Raw genomic sequence first — 6790 nt, forward strand, 5'->3', positions numbered from 1 at the left:
CCGCTTCGGGTACCTGCTGCTGTCTCGGGGCGGGTTTCTCCACCGCTCCCTCCGAGGCCGCAGCCAGGTTTTCGAAATATTCGCTGAGGAAAGAGACGGGATCCGCGGGCCTGTTCTCCAGGACCTTGAGCAGCGCCTCCCGGAGTGTGGGTGTGAGTGCAGCCGGGACAGGAGGCTCCGAGAGCAGCTTCGACCGACCGGAAACTGCCGCTGTCGTCGCCATCTTTGTGCGGGGCACGGACGGTATTACCTGGAACCCCAACCCCGGAGATCCTGTTCCCCCCGGGAATCTGGAGCAGAACCTTAGTTCCGGGGATTCATAATGAGAAACAGCAAAAATTTGCATTTATTTAGTACCTTTAACGCAGTAAAATGTTCCAAAGAGTTTCACATGGCGCGTTATCAAATAAAACATTTCATCTGGGGATTTTTCCACTTTCAAGCCCGGTAAAACCACTAACACCTCCCGCCCAATGTTAATTTGTTCAGTTATATCACTGTCCCTCCCTGATTTCTATATCTACTTTGTCCTTCTTGCTGCTCGTTCTGGGTGAGTGTGCTTAACACTCAAATTGGCTCTGTTTCTTTACTTAGCTCTGGAGTCGCCAGGTATCGTTAAGATACCGCCACAAGTTTCAAGGTGAAGTTCAAAGCAATAAAACCATGCACCAATTAGTAAGTTCAAACAACTGAGTTTATTATAATACAATTATAAAACTACCCATGCACACGCTAAAAGGATTAAACTATTCCTACCGCTAAATAAACTAATACTGTACTTATCTCGAAGGAACTGCCGGGCCAGGGAACAAGGCCTCTTGCTCTGCTCTGGTCTGCAGACTTCAGGTTGGTATAAGTTAAAAGGGGTCAGGAGTGTCTCTGGTAGCGATCGTTGTGAGACACTTACTTGCTGGCGGCTGCTGTCCCAAACCTCTCTCTCTCTCCTTCAAGGTCTTCTTGGCAAAAGCTGGTCGAGGTGCTGGTCCACAAGGGAGGGCTGGTCAAGGAGTGAGGAGGGCTGGACAAGAAGAATGAACCATGTGTGGGACCTGTCTTTTATAGGTCCCAGGGATCCACGCCCTTTTGGGCGGACTCCCTTACCTGCGTGGAATCGATTGGGTCTCTCCCCAATCGATATGTTTGAATCACCCAATACTGAGGCTGTTCCTTAGCTACTGGGCGGGCTTTCAGGCTCTTTGTTTTCGAACCCTGCTGGTGCCTGGGTGTCTAGTATCCGTTACAATGTTGCAGTTACTTCCCCATTTGTGTCCATTGTCTCTGGAATCGTTCCATTAACATGCTAATTATCTCAGAGATTGCCTCATTAGTATTCGGAATGTTCGTTTCAGTGCTGTCTGCTTTCTTAGCAGACAGAATCCACACCTGCTTGGTGCAGCCTGCTGGTGCTGCAAACATTGTCCATTTTATCCTGTATGCTTTGCGTTTCTCCATTTTGTATTTAGGGAATGGCCAACTTCGGTGGCTACACTCCCTCCTTGTGATCCTCGTGAGAAATCATGAAGGATCACCTAACTACGGTGTCTTTGGGTCCCCTGACCTCAGCGAGTTCCATGGCTTCTATTCTTTCCTCAACTATGGCAAAAAAAATTTAACTAACAATTTCTGATTGGCGCTATGTCAAAGTGGACATGCATTACCAATTCGAATCAGGAACCTCTAACTATCTCAATAAACTACTCTCATCTCACATTTAAAACATTCGACAACATTCTAAACCCTTACTCATTCATACAACAGCATCTTTACATTTCGTTTGCTGACTCGGCAGTCGAGTGCAGAACATTATAATACATCCGCGATAATCTTTATGTACAGATCGTATCAAAATTAAATCCTTTATTATACATCAAGGGGTTGGGGGGATTGGTGGAATCCGAAAATGGGGGATTGTACTCTGTACACTGTTGAGGCCCGTGAGCGGTGGGCTCTCCTTCTCCATTTCCTCATCCTGAGGGTCTGGACTATGATACATAGGACTGCAATTACCAAGAGTGATTCTATTACATATGACAAGGAGTACCATGGCAGAAATTTGGTACACCAGGTTGGGGTACTGTTACCATTGACTGGGCTGGGGGTGGTCTGGGTTTGGGAGAAGTTAGCAAACGTTGTACTGTGGGAAAGGGGGTCCGCGTCCACGCACAACCACACAGATGCCACAATAGCTAAAAACATAGCAATTCGAGTGCTCTTCATCTTCTCTGTCTCTTCTCTTCTCTTCTGGGATCTTGCTGTGCTGTTGCTTCGGTTCCTTTCCGAAAGTCCGAAAGCTAAGGGGATCAAGCATATTATCTGTTGGTGTTCAGCTTAATATCTTGACTTTAAGTATATCTGTCCTCTTGTTCCAATTTTCCCTTTATGATGGTGACCTCCATGTGACTCCCTCATTTTTTTTTTCAAAAACGGATTTAGGACCAGACATAAACTTATCTTAAACCAGTGCGAGCCATCTTGCAGAGTGTTGAAATTTACCATCCCAAAATGTTCTTGGATGTAAATAGCATATGGAGTGGCAGCCGAAGGGCTACCTTAAACAAAATGAAACCAAGCTTTAGAAATGAAAGGTCTAATGAGTTGCGTATGGGCCGCGATGGGTAAGAGTTGAATGGGATCCCCGGGTAAGGCGTGCTGTGCTGTACCCGAGCTTAGCTGACCAAAGGGGGGTCCTCAGACAGGGCGGGTCCTCAATGCCGTTTCTCCACTGCCTGAGCAACCTGAAATGAACGGGCAAGAATGTAGTCATTGTGGAATTGCAGCTTCTATTCCCAGAATAGAGGGGCACCTAAAAAAAAAAGGGAGGAGCCAAGATGTTCCTGGTGAAACGTTGAGCTGGGCTCCAGATATTTCAGCTGAGTCAAGTTCTCAGAAATATCTGCGGACAAACTACCGTGCATGTGAGGTGGTCACAAGCTTTTCGGCTGAAAACCGAATGGCCAAACATTTAACAAACATACAAACAAACATACGTGCAGGTTCCATCAGTGGTGGCGTGGGGCTGTGAAAACTGTTTAAATTTAAACACTGAACATTTAACAAACACATACAAACAAACATACAACGAATATCGTACAGGTTCCATCAGAACGAAGGATGCCGTAAATTACATTTAGCTTGGGGTGTAACTAGCATACGGAGCCAGTGCAGTGTGACCGAAGAAGAGAGGAAGGAGAGAAACAAAAATGAACTGGCATTGCTGAGGTATCCCTGCCATGAGAAGTGGTGGGTAAGCGCTCATTGTCTGCATGGGGCAGCTGGGACCTTGTAGCTGCTGTGGGTGGTGTTCTCTTTCATATCTGGGGGCGGGTTTAGCTGGTGTGGGGGTCTCTTGCAATCTCGAGCGAAGTGTCCTGGCTGCCTACAGTTGTAACATGACCCCTGAGGCACATAAGGCGGAGCAGGCACTCTGGTGCATTGTTCCCTTGTGTATTGTTCCCTGAGTGGGGGGTCGGGGCTGTTAGTTTCGTTGCTGCTTCGGGGGGCATTGGTGGGCTGATTCTGTTGCTGTTTCGGGGGGGGGCTTGACATTCTCGAGCGTAATGTCCTAACTGTCCACAGTTAAAAAATTCCTGTGACTTGGTCTGCTGTGGGCTGTTCCTTCCCTCATTTACACATGCGGGGTTTTGATGTGTTTTAACTGGATGCATGTCTGCATCTGCCTGCTCTTCCTCGGGATTTATAAATGCTGTTTTATTGGGGACGGATTGCTGCCAAGCGCGGGACAATCTTTTCAAGACCCATTTTTCATTATGGGCCTCTTCTGAGGGGTCATTATTGCTGCAGACATTCTGTCCTGCATCTGTGGCGTGGGAGATTATTGTGCGGGTCCATTTAACCATATTATCGCGAGTTAAATGTGCGCGGTCTAAATCGCCAAAAACGGCAGTGAAATGAATCCACAGCCTTCCTGCGAATGCTGGGATGCTCTGTCCTTTTCTGCCTACACTTATTTAGGCCTTCAACTGGGTCTCCTCTGTCGTACCCTATCGCGTCTAAAATAGATGTATGCATCTCCTCTAGTGTGCCTCCTCCAACGTTTTGTGGGTCGGGGAGGGCTGCTACAACCGATGAGTCTAAACTCAAAACTGTGAGCTTCACTTGCTCTCGCTCATCCAGGCCGTACATGGCCGCCTGCTGTTTCACTCTTGCGAAAAATTGGTGGGGGTCTGCAGTGGGGAGGAACGGGGTGATTTTCTCACACGCGTCCCTGAGTTGTGTTATGGTTAAGGGGGTGGTGTAGGTGACGTCGGATGCGCCTTCTGCTGTTGCTTTTCTTTGGGTGGTTACTGGGTTCATAGGTGCGGTAGCTATCTGATCTGTGGGGGGTTGGGGCGCTTTCCTTTTCTGTTGCGCTGCTGGCGCACTTGTTCCCTGAACATAGCGCTGCGCTGTCTCACTCAATTCCTGCCAATCTGGGGCATTTTCCTCATCTAGCACCTTTCCAAAGCACCTTTGGAACCCATTCTGTACGGAAAGCAGAGATTGCAGCTCCGCAATCTGCTTCCTACACTTCGTGTGATCCACTGTGCTTTGTCTTTGCTCAGTGGTGGCAGCATGGAGTGCTCTTAAAGCTGCCTTTAGGTCAGAGCATTGCCTTTGCAGTGCCTCTACCTGCCTCTCTGAATCTTCCCTGATCAGAACTCCGCGCTGCACATCCTGATAGGCTTTCTCATACTGGGTTTGGGAACTGCTCAGATGGGCTAGACAGGACTGATGTGCCCTCTTGGCATCATCCACCTCTCTATCCTTCTCTGCCAGTCGTTGTCTCAAACCTAGGTTTTCCTTTTCGATGTCCCTGACATCCGCTTTACTCATCCTATTCCTCTCTTCTAATTCTTTGCGGAGCGTCCGAACGGCCTCCTCTGTGCCTCGCAATTGTGCCAAGCAGGACACAATTACCATCGGCTTACCTGCTTTACCTATGTTCTTTTTATGAATTTGAGATAGGTTCTCCCACCAAGTATGTCCTATACTCCTGGGACCTGTCTCCTCATTCAAACAAAACTCACTCCAAAGGGGCCATTCTTTGCCTTTGAGGTACTTCCTGAGTTCCAGCTCCCATACGGGACACTGGCCTACTCTGCTACTGTTGGTCGCTGCGACCACGAACTGCTCTGGGTTCATGAGGCGTTCCATTGCCTGCATGGCCATTTCCTCTTTCTCTAAGCTCTCTTTAATTTGGAACAAGGGATGAGAAGGTAATGCTTTTAAATACGGGTACAGCTTTTGCTATGTTCCGATTATAAAACTCCCGACAGTTTGACGCAACAAAAATCCCTCGGTTTAACCTTACAACCCTGTTAGTTACGCATGCAAAAACATACTTCTGAATTATGACTATTGATTTGAACTCCTTGAACACTTGTGGTTTTTCCTGTTCCCAATTGGATTTCTGATTCAAATTTCTGGGTTCTCTCGGAGTGGCGGGGCCACTTCTAATCGAGTCCCATCCGGATGTCACCACTAAATGTTGCTCGTTCTGGTGAGTGTGCTTAACACTCAATTTGGCTCTGTTTCTGTTCTAAGCTCTGGAGTCGCCAGGTATCGTTAAGATACCGCCACAAGTTTCAAAGTGAAGTTCAAAGCAATAAAACCATACACCAATTAGTAAGTTCAAAAAACTGAGTTTATTATAATACAATTATAAAACTACCCATGCACACGCTAAAAGAATTAAACTATTCCTACCGCTAAATAAACTAATACTGTACTTATCTCGAAGGAACTGCCGGGTCAGGGAACAAGGCCTCTTGCTCTGCTCTGGTCTGCAGACTTCAGGTTGGTATAAGTTAAAAGAGGTCAGGAGTGTCTATCTCTGGTAGCGATCGTTGTGAGACACTTACTTGCTGGCGGCTGCTGTCCCAAACCTCTCTCTCTCTCCTTCAAGGTCTTCTTGGCAAAAGGTGGTTGAGGTGCTGGTCCACAAGGGAGGGCTGGTCAAGGAGTGAGGAGGGCTGGACAAGAAGAATGAACCATGTGTGGGACCTGTCTTTTATAGGTCCAAAGGATCCGCACCCTTTTGGGCGGACTCCCTTACCTGCTTGGAATCGATTGGGTCTCTCCCCAATCGATATGTTTGAATCACCCAATACTGAGGCTGTTCCTTAGCTACTGGGCGGGCTTTCAGGCTCTTTGTTTTCGAACCCTGCTGGTACCTGAGTGTCTGGTATCCGTTACAATGCTGCAGTTACTTCCCCATTTGTGTCCATTGTCTCTGGAATCGTTCCATTAACATGCTAATTATCTCGGAGATTGCCTCATTAGTATGCGGAATGTTCGTTTCGGTGCTGTCTGCTTTCTTAGCAGACAGAATCCACACCTGCTTGGTGCAGCCTGCTGGTGCTGCAAACATTGTCCATGTTATCCTGTATGCTTTGCGTTCCTCCATTTTGTATTCAGGGAATGGCCAACTTCGGTGGCTACACTCTCCATAGTGAACGAATAAGAAAAATGAGAGCAGGTTACCAAAAGCTTAGTCAAAGAGGTAGATTCTAAGCAGTGTTTGGGGAATGAAGTGAAGAGGCAGAGACTCTTGGGAAGGAATGCCAGACCCTGGGGCCCAGACAGCTGAAGGCAGGGCCGCCAATGGTGGAGAGGTTGAAATCAGGGCTGAGGAAGAGGCTGGAATTGGAGGCGCGAGACGCCCTGAGGGCATTGGAATAGTCACGTCTAGAGAAAAAAGGCATGAGGATTTCAGCAGCAGATGGAGCTGAAAGTGGCCAAGTGGGCAATGTGATGGAGTTGGTATTAGTGACAGCACAAAAATGAGGTA

Source organism: Scyliorhinus canicula, chromosome 18 (assembly GCF_902713615.1).
Source record: "Scyliorhinus canicula chromosome 18, sScyCan1.1, whole genome shotgun sequence".
Classification (NCBI taxonomy): domain Eukaryota; kingdom Metazoa; phylum Chordata; class Chondrichthyes; order Carcharhiniformes; family Scyliorhinidae; genus Scyliorhinus; species Scyliorhinus canicula.